Source organism: Spermophilus citellus (assembly GCF_964194105.1).
Source record: "Spermophilus citellus genome assembly, chromosome: 6".
Lineage (NCBI taxonomy): Eukaryota > Metazoa > Chordata > Mammalia > Rodentia > Sciuridae > Spermophilus > Spermophilus citellus.
The window spans coordinates 65,990,343-66,006,827 of NC_138187.1; the positions used below are offsets into that span (position 1 = coordinate 65,990,343).

Genomic DNA, 16,485 nt, shown 5'->3' on the forward strand with positions numbered 1-16,485 from the left:
TTTATGACATTTCCTGGACTAATGGCCAGTGGCTGAGTAGCCTCAGAAGTGTGCATTGATATTCACATATGTTGACTCAGGTCACTTCTTTTTACATGTTAACAGTTCTGTTCTAGTTTTCATTTCTTTTTTAAAAATATTTTATGTTTTAGTTGTAGATGGGTACAGTATCTTTATTTTATTTTGATGTGTTGCTGAGGATTGAACCCAGGGCTCTGCATGTGCTAGGTGAGCACTCTACCGCTGAGCCACAACCCCAGCCCTAGTTTTCGTTTCTTATTCTTAACTTGTGGAGACTCAGAAGGAAGCTGTGATTTCTGAGGTGCATTGTCCTCCATCAATTCTCGTTTATTCCATATTTTGGTCACTACACAGGGTTGGAAGTTTGGGCACAAGAATTGTAGTGTGTGTTCTCTATCTCTATCTGTATCTCTGTATCTATCTCAGTCTCTCTCTTCTGAGTTCCTTTATTGCTGTTTCTACCCAACAGTCATTTCTTTTAGTACTGCTTAGCAACTTTTTTTGGACATCTCCTTATAAAGTAGTCCCCTCTTGTTCATGATTTCATTTTCTATGTTCTCCTTACCTGTGCCCAGCATGGTCCAAAAACACTAATGGAGAATTCCAGAAATAAACTCTTTGTGTTTTAAATTGTATGATGTACTGAGGTGATAAAACCTCACACAGTTCCACTTTGCTGAGTCATCATTTTGTCCAGCATATCTATGCTATATATGCTACTCTCCTGTTAGTCACTTGTATGTTACCCTCCTTTTAGCTACTGCTGTTGGGGTTATCAAATATACAGAATTCAATACTATCTGCAGTTTCAGACATTCACTGGGGCTCTTAAAGTGTATCCCCTATAGGTAAGTGTGTGTGGGGGGGAATAATACTATAGTGACCATTTGTCAAGTTGACTTTGTGTTTTGGGGCTCCTGAGTCCTGAGAATCAGTGAGCATCCATGCAGCCAAAAGCAGTCTTTCTATGCCCACACAGAGACAGGAGTAGGCTGCCCATGTGTGCAAATATGGCACAGTCTGACTTCATTCATATGCATTTTACTCACAAGGGAGTCAAGGAATTTATGTTGTTCTAAGCATTGTCTTCAGGCTAAATGATGTCTCACAAATGCAGAATTACTTTAAATGCTCTTAAGGCCGTGACTTATAAAGTGTAAATTGTTAGGTGTGGAACTGAATTCATTTTAGGCTTTTGACATTGTAAATGTCTTATTAAAAGTGCAACCACTGGCATGTGGCCGGGAGAGAGGGACGGGTCTGAGAAAGTTTTAACATTAAAAAGAAGCTGCTTATACTTGAAGATCCACCTTGGTAATATGTGTCCAGGAGACATTACCTAAATGATGAGAGCAAGGTCATCCACATTCAGCCTGGACCCACCCCTAGCTCCTTACCTCATTACGGAGGTTGATGGGCAGAGTATATACAAGGGTGACCTTGAGACCCCACTGTGTATTTTTCATGTCAACCATGGTTTACATGCTATAGGCTTTTAAATTGAAATGTGTTGACCACATAGATAAAGAAGAGGAAGGTCTAGCATCATAATCTTATTTTTGTGAAAACGTGTATGAATGAAGCCAGTAGAAAAGAGAAAATTTGCCCTCGATTGCACAAATTGATTGTAAGGGTCTCAGAGGTCCAGGAAGAGGCCAAGATGACCCAAGATACTGTGGTTGCTTTCAGCCCACGCTGGTCCACTAGGAAGACCACCATTTACCTCCTTTTAGCTCTCTGTTAGCTGTGGTAGATACCACTAGAGAGGCTTCTAGGATCATCTATAAAAATATACTCACATGCTTTACAGACTTGCCTGGGTTTGAGGACACTTGGAGAAAGTCTTGGTGTTTTTTGAGGCATACTGTAAGATGTTGAAATATTCCCTTCTGTTTTTCGACTTAGCATATTAAGTACACAACATGTGTGTGTGTTTAATTACAAAGTACAAAGTTGGCTCTTAACTATATTTGGATGATATAGACATCAAATCATATGTACAAGCACATGTATCTATCACATAGCATTGCTACTTGTTTATTAATTTTGTGGTTGCTATTCCACAAGTAGTAGGAGCCACTGAAGTTGTGTGTGTGTGTTTTGTTTTATTCTTTTTGTGATGCTGGAAATTGATCCCAGGGCCTCACACATGCTCACATGCCCCCTACCTCTGAGCTATACCTCCAATCCTCACAAAAGGTTTTCTGGGCCAACACACACACACACACAAGAGAGAGAGAATTTAATGGAAAGTTAAATTTGTTCACTTGTAATTTGGGATTAATATCCACATTTTTTAAGTGTCGAAGGATTTTGCAGGAGCATATTTGAAAATGTATCAAACCTGACATTTCCTTTTAGGAACTTGTGTTGTCATGGGTTATGTGGAAAGGGCACCCGATATAAGCAGAAATCCCAGAAAGTGGGGAGAATGTCCCTGTAGGACGATATCCCCAAGGACAGAGGGGTGTGAAGTGTCTGGATCTCACAGGGAGGGCTGGGGTGCTTATTTTAGCTCCCTCTCCTTCACATGTCCTCCACGTCAGTTGCTATTTTGACTGGTGGCATGTTGGTGGCTGGAAGCCCTCACAGGGAGAATGAGCTGCCCCTCTGCTCACTGATACCTTGTTGGTATCTGTGGATCACTGGACTCATGGCTATGAAATACTAAAATCATACAACACAAGATAGGAGTCCTGCTTATAAAATCCCACAGTTTAATTTCAGATGAATAAATACAATTACAGTACAGGTACTCTTGATTAAGAGAGGTAAGAGGGCAAAAAGATTGACATAGTCAAATTTAATATATCCTTTTGAGTAAAAACTACCAACAAAAATGACCTACTGAAAAATCTAGTAATTAGGAAAATCCACACTGTTAGGTACATACAATCCTAGTGTGCAAAAATCTTACAAGCCCAGGATACCAAAACCTTCTATCTATTACTTAACAAATAGACTGGGCAATGGCTAGTACTCTCAAAATGCTCTATTTTTTGTTATTTCCCATGTTGTTCGACGGGCATGCACACACACAAGGTTAAGATGAAGCCCAGCATGATTAGTGTGTCATTGAGAGCTGTCCTTGCCACTAAAAGACAAAGCAGTGGGCCTAGTGGCGTTTGAAGGGAGTCCTTCCCCCCCTCTGTCCCTGATGCCTCTCTCTCTCCTCATACCATCTTTCTGCTGTTGTCCTTGCTCCTTGCTTTTAACTTTCACGTAACAATCCAATCACTTACTAACAGTTTTTTTCCATCAACTTAATTGGTCCTAGAAGGAAAGCTAACAGAACGACAAGTCCTTAGCACCAACATATTATGTATTTATCCAAGGAGGGATGGAACAGGGCTGTCCCTAATTGTTAACAAACACATGGTGATATCCGTAGGTCATTATTATGTAGTACCAGCCACCGGAAACCTTCGAATAGGTAGATGGTTATGTTGATTTGGAGGCATTTTATTGATGTACTTTTTAACAAATGTTCAAATAATACTGATTATGCTGTTATTATTATGGCTAATCCAACCCTGAATGGTTGAGAATAAGTCAGCCTTCTGTATCCCTGGGTTCTGTGTCCTTGAAGTCAACCACCTATGGGTTCGAAAAACTCAAAAAAAGAGAATTGCTTCTATACTGAATATGTACAGACCTTTTCCTTGTTATTATTGTCTCAACAATACAGCATAACAACTATTTACATAGCATGCACCTTGTATTAAGTATTATGAGTAACCTAGAAATGATTTAAAGTATTTAAGAGGATACATATAGTTTTAATGCAAAGACTGTACTGTTCTATGTAAGGGACTTGAGCATCCATGAGTTCTGGTATCACTGGGGGATCCTGGAACCAATGTCCCAAGGACAACAAAGGTCCACTGCAACTAAAGAGTTTGTTTATAATCAAGTGTTTGATATGAATTCAGGAGAGAAAGAGGCCCCTGAGAGGGAAGCAGGGCAGTTAGAGGTAGTCTCCTGGAAACTGGAGGTATCTGAGCTGAATCCTAAATGACATCCTGAGATTCATATTAATGTAGGGAGGAAGTACCAAGGCTCTGTGAAACTATCTGAAAGAACTTTCTTTACTTTCTCTAGGCATCTAGAAAAGAATGGAAGAATGTAGCCAGGGTAAAAGTTGGGACTCATTAGCAGCCTCATAGGGATAAGCTATGCAATGGAGGTTCCATTAGATGCCTACTCGGAGGGAACAAGACTAGAGTCACTTGCAGCAGTAATTGTTCAGTAGTAAATGAATAAGATATGTTGAAAATGCTGTGGGCAACCCCACTAGCACCTCGTGTCAAACCAATAAATCTTTAGAAATGTTCACCTTAAAACCTTTCTCTAGCACATCTCCCCTCCGGATGCACTTGGTCTAGAATTGGTCTAGACTTAGTTTTGTCATTGGTCTGGAATTAGTCTTGTGTAGAATTTGTCTTGTCATTGTTTTTGGTACATATTGACAAGGTCAGAGAGCACTGGAGAAATGGGACAGGCCATTCCATCTGGCCTTGAGCTTTCTTCTACCTCTTCTTCCTTTTGCATTTACCATCTTGGCTCTTCTTTCTGCAGTGTCTCATTTTCTTCTGGAGTTTCTTTTTTCTACTTTTTTTTTTATATCAGTTCAAACAGTTTTTCAATTGTATCTACCACTGAATTTGAATTCTTTTCTAATTATGTTCTTGTTATTTCCCCCAAATTATCCTGCCTGCATTAAAGCTGATTCACAGTTTTGTTTTCTAGTTCATGTACTAAACTCTGATATTTTATCATTTTAGTCACCGAGATCTTCCCTTTGTCTTTGAACAAGTCAGATGCCTTCAACTAAGTGTTTCATGTCCAGCTTTCTTGCTTCTTCTTGGTCTTTGGGTTCATATTCTCCAGTATAGAATTTCTTCTAAGTCCCCTGAAGTTCTAGAGCCCCAGTATGATTCTGCACGCTCCAAGTTTGAAAGTCTTTGTTCCAAGGGCTCTGGAGGGAAGTGGGCCAGACACAGCATGATGTCTGGGATGTGAGTGGTGCTCTGGAGAAGAGGGAAGGATGAGAATTCCTCCCCTGACCCTTGGTTCCTCTCCTACCCTTCCCTGTTGGCTTTTCATGGGTCTCGGGCATTTCCTTTTCTGAAATAATTTCCTTTTTCCTTTCTTTGTACTGCCACAGTGTGAGGGTCTCCTTTTCCAAAGTACACAGGTTCCTCTGAAGTTTAGAATACTAACGAAGAGCCCCAGGGTCCCAGAGAGGCTTAAATTGGTCTATCCCACTTCACAAGGCTCCAAAACTTAATAAATAAACAGATTTATATAATAATATAATATAATATAATAATATAATTTATATAATAATTTATATAATAAACAGATTTATGGAAGAAGGAAAAAAAGACTTTTTTTTTCTTTTGGAACCAAGAGCCATCTATTTAAACACAATATTTTATGTGTACTGCAACCATCTTTATGGTTTAAAGTAATAAGTTAATGGCTGTCTGAATTTCATTATGTAGTGATTTTAATTTTTTTTTAATACCTTATGGGAAATTCGTATGGGCTGACTCCCCACCACCCTCACCCATCACAAGATGATTTCCTTATAAGTTGCCTCTGGGCCTGAGCTTCTGGAGTGAGCCCCATTCTCCATAACAGATAAAGCAGGCTTCTCACAACAAGCTTCCCAAATATATTTATGAAAACCAAGAACAAGAACTGCCAGCTCTGGGCCCTCACAATGCTGGTGTGTCGCTGGCTGCTGTCCACTCCAGGGCCTTCTGTGGTTAGATGTGAACTCTGTCCTGACATTTTCAAAAGGTCATACAAGGAAGTGCTGAATAGACATGGGAAGGGAGAAGGAGGAAATACTTCAGTAGCCGAAGATAAAAGATTTCCCAGAAGCCACTTATCTTTTAACTACTAACCAGCTAATGAACCCAGGGGCTTTCCTCTGCAGTCTGGGGTCTTGGAGCTGGGTCCTTGCTGTCTGTATTACTTCTCCCAGCTAGGTCATCAGAATGTCATAGAGGCACTTCGCTCTTTTGAGTGTGAGGAATGACTGATACCAGGTGAGTCACTTCCTTACACGTTACATCTCACTAGGCAAATCACACTGGGAAACACACACTGGTATTCATTCTGTTCTGGCACATTCTAGTGTAAGTGGGTTTCTCCCTTCCTCCCTAGCCTTTGAAGATGGCTGCTGCCTATTATCAATGGTGTGGACCAAGTTCTAGCAAAGTCACCCACTCTGGATGCCTTAGACAGGTTATTCTAGTGCCCTCACTACCTGCCAAGCAGTTCTCTTTTTCTTTTCTTTTCTCTCTTCTCTCTCTCTCTCTGTCTCTCTCTCTTTTTTTTTTTTTTTTTTTTTTTTTGGTACCAGGGATTGAACTCAGGGGCACTCAGCCACTGAGCCACATCCCCAAGCCCTATTTTTGTATTTTATTTAGAGACAGGGTCTCACTGTGTTGCTTAGCACCTCCCCATTGCCAAGGCTGGCTTTGAACTCATGATCCTCTTTTCTCAGCCTCCTGAAATGCTGCTTTTCTAAGGAATCAGGCCTTAGTTCCTTCTGGGTGTACACATCCAGCTCCAGGATGATTTCTACCACATTTTTCTGTTTTCTAAGTTCTCCATGTATGACAAGGCTCCTCTTCCCAAGGCCCATTATTTGGATCTCATATAAATTTGAATTTAGAAAGTACTCATATTTACCAAAGATAATTCTCACCTTTTGACTAAATATATAAAATTTCAGTCGCCACAGAAGAATAAGAGCTTTGTAGATCCATTCCATGGAAATGACTGTATACATCAAGTTTAAGATGAAAGAGAAAAAGTATTCTTTTTTGAGTACTTTCAAAATCAGGTTTAAAAGGATTCTTTAACCCCTGCCTATAATTTGTAGTGGCTGAGGTAGACAAATTGAAAGGGGGAAAGCTGTTCAGAAACAGCAAATTAATTAGAGTATCCTGCTGTGCTCACACATACAGTTATATGAATTGGTGTTTTCTTTCTTAGATTTCAAAGCAGAGATTTTTCTTTCTCCTTTTTCAGAGAGTTCAAGTAGATAAAGACGTGGAAAGCTGGGATGAAATGATTTTGAAGCCCATCTGCGTCTGAAAGCATGATTTAAATACCAGCATTAAGGTAAGTCTTGGAGGAAGAAATAGAAAGAAGAGTTGTGGTTAATGCTTTTTTAGTTTTGCCTGCCTTCTGAGACTGGGTTAAGCCACGTCATGAAGAGTGGCCTGTCTGAATCACATTCAATGAACCAGAGTTTCAAGAAAGTGAAAGCTGCCCTGTGAGGATCAGTGGGCCCACAAACCTTACAGCGATTATGCTACTTGGAAAAAACACATTTCCTCAGTGGTCCTGTATGTATCCCAGTGTGCCCTTTAGAAACTCCTGGAAAGAAAAGGAAAACTTGATACTCAGTTCTTTCTGAACTGATCTATGGCTTCGAATGTGCTTCCAGGGACTTCTCAAAGTGGTGTTCCCTGAAACACAGCTCCCATATTATTAATTCAGTGGGGGCAGGTGGTGAAAGATGGATCTATGCCCAAGTGAATTTTGGAAATGTTGTATTCAAGGTAATTGATCTTTCTCATAAATAAAGGGCCTGGCTAATCTACATGATGTGTGTGGTCAGTGGTACTCACCATAGTCCTGTGGAATTCTTTTATCATAACCAATGTTCCATTTGTTCATGAATTGTTTTAAAATCTAAGCCATGTATGGTATTAGATGTTAGGGAGACATCAATAAATTAGATTGACAATGCTTATGGATAGAAAGTAAATAAGTTAATTAGTAAAAATAGTTATTGAGAGATACGATAGCAAGCATTTAAGAGGATGGTCTTAAGGTTGAGGATTTAACTCAGTGACAGAGAGCCTTCCTAACATGTGCGAGGCCCTGGATTCAATCCTTTGCACTGGGGGGGAAAAAAAAGGGAAAAAGAGAGAGAGAATGGTCTCCGGAACTAGGTGTCCTGGTTATAATCCTGAGTCTTGCACTTGCAAACTGCATGACTTTGGGTAGACACCCAACCTCTTTTTCAAACTCTTTATCTGAAGAGCAGTGAAAATAGTGTCTATTATTGTGAGGACTAAAATCATGCAATATACGCTGGCAAATATTAGATTCTATACAAAGGTCATCAGAATTTGTACATATAATGATAATGGCTGAGTACTTTGAAGGTTCCATGATTACCTGACTGGGGAAGATAAGGCAGTGGGTGGAGGCTTTTGGATAAGATGATCTGGGGATGCTCTGAAGTAGAGACCTTGTAAAGGTGAGAAATAGCAAAGTATGCAGAGTTATAAGAAAAGCATCCAGGGGGAAAGCAAGCAGAAAAGTGTATGTCAATGCAAAAAAAAGCACCTGACAAAACCCAATACTTCATCATATTAAAACAAACAAACAAACAACAAACACTAAAACGAACGAGGACTAGAAGGAAACTTCTCACTCTGCAGAGGGCACCTATAAAAGATGCAGGGCTATATCATACTGAACGATGAGGGGCTGAAAGCTTCCCCCTAAGGTCAGGGACAAGACAGGGATGCCTACTCTCATCACTGCCATTTAGTGTTTGTGATGATTAAGTCTAGATGTCAACTTGACCATATTAAGGTATATCTGTATAACTGGTAAAGCATTACTTCTGAGCATGTCTGTGTGGGTATTTCTGGAGAAGATTGGTGTGTGAGTCAGTAAACAGGGTAGGAAAGACCTTCCCTTTGTGTGGGCAGACACTATGCAGTTGGGAGGGGCCCAGATAGAAAAAAAGACAAAGGAAAGGCTAATTTAGTCTCTTTCCTGGAGCTGGGACACCTTTATTCTTCTGCCCTTGTACATTAGAATTCTAGGGTCTTCAGTGTCCCTTGGATTCTCAGGCTTTCTACCTAATTTGGACTGAGGTTTATACCACTGGCTCCCCTGATTCTGAGGCCTTTGAACTTGGACTGAACCATGCTATGTGCATACCTGGTTCTCCAGGTTATAGACAGCCTATTGTGAGAGTTAGCCTGCAATAACTAAGAGCCAATGTTCCTAGTAAATTACCCATCTTCTGTCTGTCTACCCATCCATCCATCCATCCATCCATCCACCCACCCAATATCCATCCATTCTATTGGTTGAGAACTATTCCCTTGAGAACCTCAAAAGTCTTTCTCAAAACTGATGACATTAGCATACTAATATGCACTGTGCTAGAGGTTTTAGCCTGGTCAGTTATACAAAAAGATAAAATAAAAGACTTCCAGATTAGAAAGGAAAAACTAAAGCTATCTCTATTTGCAGATGGCATTATCTTATATATAGAAAATCCTTAGGAATCTGCTAAATTATGGGAACTAATAAATCCACCAAAGGTGCAGAATATAAGATCAATATACAAAAATCAATTGTATGTCTGTACACTTGTAATTAATAATCTAAAATGAAATTAAGAAAATAATTTTTACAATAGCATAAAAATGCTTATACTTAAGAATAAATTTAATAAAAGAAATGTAAAACATATACTCTTAAAACTACAAAACATTGCCAGTGCAATGGTGCAAACCTATAATCCCAGCTATTCAAGAGGCTGAGGCAGAAGGATCACAAGTTTGAGGCAAGCCTGGGAAATTTAGTGAGACCCTGTCTCACAATGAAAATTTTAAAAAAGGGCTGGGATATAACTCAGTTGTAGGATACTTGCCTAACATGCACAAGGCTTAGTTTCAATTCTCAGTACCACAAAATAGTAATAATAACAACGATGACAGTAACAAAAACCTACAAAACATTGTGGAAATTTTACAAAACCTAAAAAATTGGAAAAATGTCTATGTTCATGAATCAGACTTAATATTGTTTAAATGGCAATACTCCCCAAATTGGTCTTCACGTACAATACAATCTCTGTCAAAACCTCAAATGGGCTCTTTGCAGAAATTGACAATGGAAATTCAAGGAACCCAGAATTGCCACAAGAGTCTTGATAAAGAATAATGAAATAGGAAGATTCAACTTTCTGATTTCAAAACTACAAAATTACAGTAATCAAGACCATGTGGTTATGGCATAAGGATGAGGATATATACATATGGAATAGAATTGAGGATCTAGAAGTAAATCCATATGTTTATGGTCAATTGATTTTCAACAGACGTGCCAAAACAATTCAATGGGAAAAGAATAATTCTTTCAACAAATGATACTGGGATACCTAGATATCCACAGGCAAAAGAATGAAGTTTGACCCATTCCTCACCATACATAAAAAAAAACTAACTCAGAATGGATCAAAGGCTTACAAATAAAAGCTGTAACTTTAAAAGTTGTAGAAAACTTAAGCATAAATTAGAAGAAAATAGACATAAATTCAATGACTCTGGATTGGCAATGGTTTTTGAGATAAGACACTAATGTCACAAGTGACAAAAGAAAAATAGATAAATTGAACTTTATCAAAATTAGACTTTTGTTCATCAAAGGACAGTATCAATAAAGTGAAAAGACAACCCAAAAGACCAGTTTTTAAATCATATGTGATAAAAGACTACATCTAGAGTATATAAAGACCTCTTCTTATGTCTTGGTAATAAAAATACAAACCAATTAGAAACAGGCAAAGGACCTGAACAGATATTTCAGGTCTAAGATATGCTTATATCTTATATGGCAGCAGCACATGGGAAGATTTTCAACATCATTAGCCATCAGGGGAAGGCAACATAACCACAGTCAGATACCACTTATACCCATTATGCAATACAGATAAACTGAAGTGTTGGTGAGGATATAGATAAATGGGAACTCTCATACATTGCTGATGGGAATGAAAAATATTTCTAATGTGGTTGTGGAAAACAGTGTGTGGCACTTCCTCAAAGAGTTTAACATAATGTTACCTTTCATAATCTAGTTAGTATACATATCCCAAGGTGCACACTCGAGAAATATTAATATATGTTTATGCCAAAACACCAGTGTTTATAGTGTGACATTATTTTTAGTACGCAAAGAATGGAAATAACCCAAATGTCTATTAACTGATGAACAGATAAATAAGTAAAATTTAAAATTGTTTAGCTAGAATACAGAACTAATATATGGTACAACATGGATGACAGTCAAAGAAGCCAAAAGAACACATAGATAGTGTATGATTCTATATATACGAAATTTCCTGACCAGGCAAATAGGTAGAGACAGAAAGTAGATTAATGGGTGCTTGTAACTAAGGGTATATAGTGGGAAATTAGAAGGATCTGTGGTTTCTTTTTGGAATGATGAAAATCTTTAAAATTGAATTGGTAATGGTCACTTGGCTTTGTGAATATACTAAAAACATTGAATTATACACTTTGGTGAATTATATGGTATGTGAATTACAATTATGTCAATACAGTGTTATGCTATAAAATCATATATGCATATGGAAATATATATGGACATGTTAGCACTTAATAGATGAGTTTGGGGGAGTAAGGACAAGAGAGGAATTAGGAATGGGGGAGGAGGGTTTATTCTGTTTTATGTGGAGGGCCAGCTTCCAGATCTGTTTAGACATGTTAAGCAAAAGATGCCTGTTAAGTATCTAAACAGAGATATAACAGTTGGATGTGATTCTGGAACTCTGAGAAGTAATCCAGACTGGAGATAAGTAGATGATATGTAAATCCATAGGAAAGGATGAAAACAGAGACGGGGTGGAGGAGAGGGGCTCAGAATGAAGTGAAACTGAGGAGAGCTGTAAAGAAAACTGAGAAGGTGGAGGAAGAAAAAGTAGATTAGGGTTGGGGTGGTCACTGAACTCAGGTTGTTTAAAAGGAACATCTGTCCGGTTCACAAAGTCAGGTTCTACTGAGAATTCAGTAAGAGGAAGACAAGCATCCACTGGAATTGCCCAGGTGGATGTTGTGCATGACTTGGTAAGAGTAGCTCAGTACTGGAGATCAGAGTGGGCTGATGAGGAACGTGAAGTGTGCAACTGTTTCTCGAACTTTTGACCTAACCAGAGTCTGGTTATGACAAAACTTGATTCAGGATCATTTCCTGCTCTGCTGAAACACCCAGCAAGAGTGCTGATACGGCCAGGTGCGGTGGTGCACACTGGTTATCCCAGCGGCTTGGGAGGCTGTGGCAGGAGGATCGAGAGTTCAAAGTCAGCCTCAGCAACTTAGTGAGGCTCTAAGCAACTCAATGAGACCATGTCTCTGATAAAATACAAAAAATGGAGGGTGGGGAGGTGGAGCTAAGGATGTGACTCAGTGGTTAAGCACCCATGGTTTCAATCCCTGGTACCAAAAAAAAAAAAAAAAAAGCTGGTAAGGTTTGAAGAGGTTTGAAGGCCAGTCTCTTCCCTGGGAGCCAGCTCTTTTGACCAACCATGCATATAGGTAGCTGTTAACCTATAGCCCTGGGCCCTGGGCTGGGGACAAGACATGCAGGCCTGGGTCCCCAGAAGACAGCCATTCTGATCTTTGTTCCCTGAAGAGTTTGATTTTTTTTGTTGTTGTTTTCTTTTTGTTTTGTGCTGTGGATGGAACCCAGAATTTCCCAAATGCTAACCTATGCCCCACCCTGTTTTGTTGTTTTGTCTAGGAGGAAACTGAAAGAAGCGTTTTTACTAATATGTGCCTTTTCAAAGTTTAGATAGACTTGTTGAAAACTCTTCATTTGAAAACAGATTAAAGAGTAAAGCTGTTCCCTGCAGCGAAGGCATTTATGAAAGCAAAGTCCTGATGTACTGGCCTTGCTATTCTGCATCTCCTAAGACCTTATTGGAACCCAGTGTTTGGACCACTGAGACTGTAGAAGTTCCTGAAGCAAGGTGGAGGAAAAACCACGCACACAAGTTCACTCATGCACACACACAAACACACATATACACAAATGCTCATGGTACACACTTTCAAAAACCCCTAAAGTACCTTGAACATGGATCTTACCATTTCTATTAGTGCATTCTTTCCCCAGGCTTCTTTACTCATTTAGAGTATGTGGAAATTACTTTTTAAGATATATGTTCCTTCGAGTAACAATCCAATCTGCCCCTTCTCTTATGAAAACGTTCCTTGGGGAAAGGATTGCTCCTTAGGCTATAAAGCCCATTCAAAGTGTTTTGAGCAAACATCACAGTGTTACATGACCAGAGAGGGCTCATTTTGGATGAGTCTGAGCAGTGTTTGTTCTTTGTTTTTATTTTTATTTATTTGTTCGTTTGTTTGTTTTTTGGTGGTGCTAGGGATTGAACCCAGGGCCTTGTGCACAGGAGACAAGCATTCTACTAACTGTATTATATCCCCAGCCCTGTTCTTTGTTTTTAACAAGTTGTGTGTATAAACCCATGTGCAAGCACACACACATTTTGGTGAGTCAGATTTTTAAAGTGTTATATCTGAGTGTTATTAGCTAAAATTTCCATCTTACATAGAATATAGATGATCTCTGATAACACAATGTGTTAAAAATCCAATTTTTTTCCCAATAGGGTTGGCATGAAATTGGAGAATGTCATCATTTCTCTAACTTTGGTTCAAGGCCCCTAGTATAAGGGTTTTTCCTATGTTTGAGGTTATAGTTTGATCATATATGTAGAAAACATGAATGGGAGGTTTTGAAATAAGAATTTCCCAGTATTACTTTCTTTGAAACATTCTGAAAGAAGCATTTTAATTTGTTGTAGAGCATACATACAGAGGATTTTAAATTTTATTTATTATGAGATAGTGATATTGGGAGTGCATACTACTTGATTACAAGTTAGACTATTATCTATGAAGAAATCACTGACTTAGAAAAAGCCCAGATTTTAAAATCCTGTTTTATTGTTGTTGTTGTTGTTTGTGGTTTTAGCTGTCCTGTGCCCTAAGTTTAGGGCTCACACTAACTTCTAACAACTTCCAATCATAGGAGAATTAGAGTGATTGTCTGGAAGGAATCATTTGAACTTCAACCTTTTATCTTTGCTACTAGGCCGTGCTAAAGGGCACTTTTGATTTCTTGATTTTAAAAGAGCATAAGAAAAAGGTTGCAAAGAGCTTTGGTCTGCTCTGCTCAGGACTGCCAGCCACTCCAGAGCAGCCTGCAGCAGGCCTCATCATGGCTAGAGTTGGGTCAGGTCAGTTTCCTTGTCTTTCTATTGTTTTTCAGAGAATAGGATTTAACTAAGCAGGTGCTACTAGCAATGCTGCAGATCGTTTTATGGAGGAGTACTGATGGCAGTTTTTCTCTGCTTCGGGTGGATCTGTGCAAATTGCTTTGTTTCTCAAAAACATCTTATTTGTCTTGGGCAGTAGCCAGGTCTCTAATGTGGGTGGTGTGTGCTGTGTCGAAAACCTCAGGCCCCAAAGCCTGAATGCTGCTTTGTCTGTCAGATCAGATGAGTGGATGAAACAGTCAGCAAGCTTTGGGAGTCTTTGGGGGGCAAACAGAAAAGGGTGTTTGTAACCTGTGTAGCCAGCCTGGGGAAGATGGCTGAGATGTGGGGATTGGTGACGTGAAGACAGAAGAACAGAAGAGGCCAGGTAAGGCACTTTCGGATTTTCTAATATACCTCCATTTGGTTGCATTTTGAAAACTAGCTAGCATTTCATGAGCTGATGGGAGGCTCATTCTATCTCCCATCCCCCCACTTTTATTTCCTTATTTTTGTATGTTGATAATGAAATTAGCTTATAGCAGTTCAATTTAAAATGTCACTTGTTTACATTTTTAGGCAAAAATACATGTTTTGTTTTGTTTTTTAAACTGCTGTCTACTACCAAAAAAATCAAGGATTTAGGTCTCCAACTAGGAAAACAAACCAGCATGTAGACATCCTAAAGGAATTTCTTTGTGATCCTTTATGAACTTCAATTAATCTGTAGATTTAACTTAAAATAAAATTTACCATAAGGGAGGCTGAGGCAGAATGATTGTAAGTTAAAGCCAGCCTTAGCAACTTAGCAAGGCCCTAAACAACTTAGCAACTTAACCATCTCAAAATAAGAAATAAAAAGCGCTGGGGTGGCTGTGGCTCAGTGGTAGAGCGCTTGCCTAGCATGTGTGAGGCCCTGGGTTCGAGTCTCAGCACCACATAAAGATAAATCAATAAATAAAGGTCCATCAATAAGTAATAAAAATATTTAAAAAAAAGCGCTGGGTATGTGGTTCAGTGGTTAAACACCTCCAGGTTAAATCTCTGATACCAAAAAAAAAAAAAAAAAAAAAAAGCCATAAACAAGGAAACAGAAACCATAGAAGATTCTAAATACACCTTTGTACTTCTCTGCCGTTCACCTGCTCTCTGTCTCTGGGCACACATGCACACACACACACACCCCACTTATATTTGCATGAGAAATAGGTAGGAACCGCTTTGAAGGCAAACAGAAAGTACAGTGCAATAAAGTAAGGGGTTGCATATAAATCGGAATGTTTTAATTTTTTATTTCACTTTCATTTGGATGCTTTTACTAATTCACTTTGCTGGGCTTAAGACTTTTCAAACATTCTTTGGCCCTGGGAGGGAGTTGTATAACCATAAAACTTGAGAATCCTGGCCTTGGAATAAATGTTCCTTTTAAAACCCTAAGGACAGAAAATTGAATACAGCTGTGCAAAAAGAAAAAAAAAGTCAAGTGATGGTTCAGAGCTGCAGCGAGTTCCCTGACCATCTTCCCAGTGCACTGGAGCTGGGGTTTCTTAGAGATGGGAGAGAAGGAGCTCCCGTGTTGTTTGAGGTTGGTAGGTTGTTTCCTGAGATGCCATCCTGCACATTGTTCACAGTTCCTGATTACAAGTAAGCTGCTTGTAATCAGGAACTTTACCCCAGGGTCGGAAGACAGAGCAGAACTGGGATTTTTGAAATCCAAACCCCCATTCTTTTGCACCCTCAATTATGGAATTTTCCTCACTATCAGAAACAAGTGACATGACATTCATTATTCCTTTCTTCTCCTCCCCTGGCATGGAAACCAGGATGTTGCTTCTCTGATGTTTGCCCGGTGGGTCCCTCTGTTTGGTTTGTGGCCCCCCCAGGGAATCATCGCTGTGGTCCCTACCGTCTGTGTAGACTTTCATTAATCACTTCACTCTTTGTCAGACCGTGTAATGATGATTCATACTTCTTCCTCTACAAGATTAGATTACTGTAATTTTCATATCCTGGACTGCCCGCTAGGGATCTGAATTAATACTTGCTGGTATAGAAAGCAGGATTGTGTTTCTGGGGAGAAAGGACTGGACTTGCCCACTTGGCCATCATCAGAAAACGTTAGAGAGGGCCTGACTGAAAGTAATCCTGCCTTCGGGGCTTACCACGTCAATTAGCTTTCCATAAAGGCCAGCAAGCTGTTTCTCTGTGTGCAGCAGGTCCCTGTACAGTGGATTTGTATAAGTGATGCCAAGGCTACAAGACCAGAATGCATGGAAGGTTTTGTCAGGGAGTCCTGCACTGAAATCAGACTCTGCTTAATGAGAGAA

At 39.4% G+C, this 16,485-nt stretch overlaps 1 protein-coding gene across 1 annotated transcript in view; it reads left to right on the plus strand.

The window, feature by feature from the left end:
- Positions 1–16,485, plus strand: part of SVIL (supervillin) — a 199,145-nt gene that overhangs the window by 13,312 nt on the left and 169,348 nt on the right. Inside the window, exon 2 of the mRNA XM_081300115.1 lies at positions 7,072–7,164. The gene's annotated coding sequence lies outside the window, so the exon portion shown is untranslated. The remainder of the gene's footprint in view (positions 1–7,071; positions 7,165–16,485) is intronic.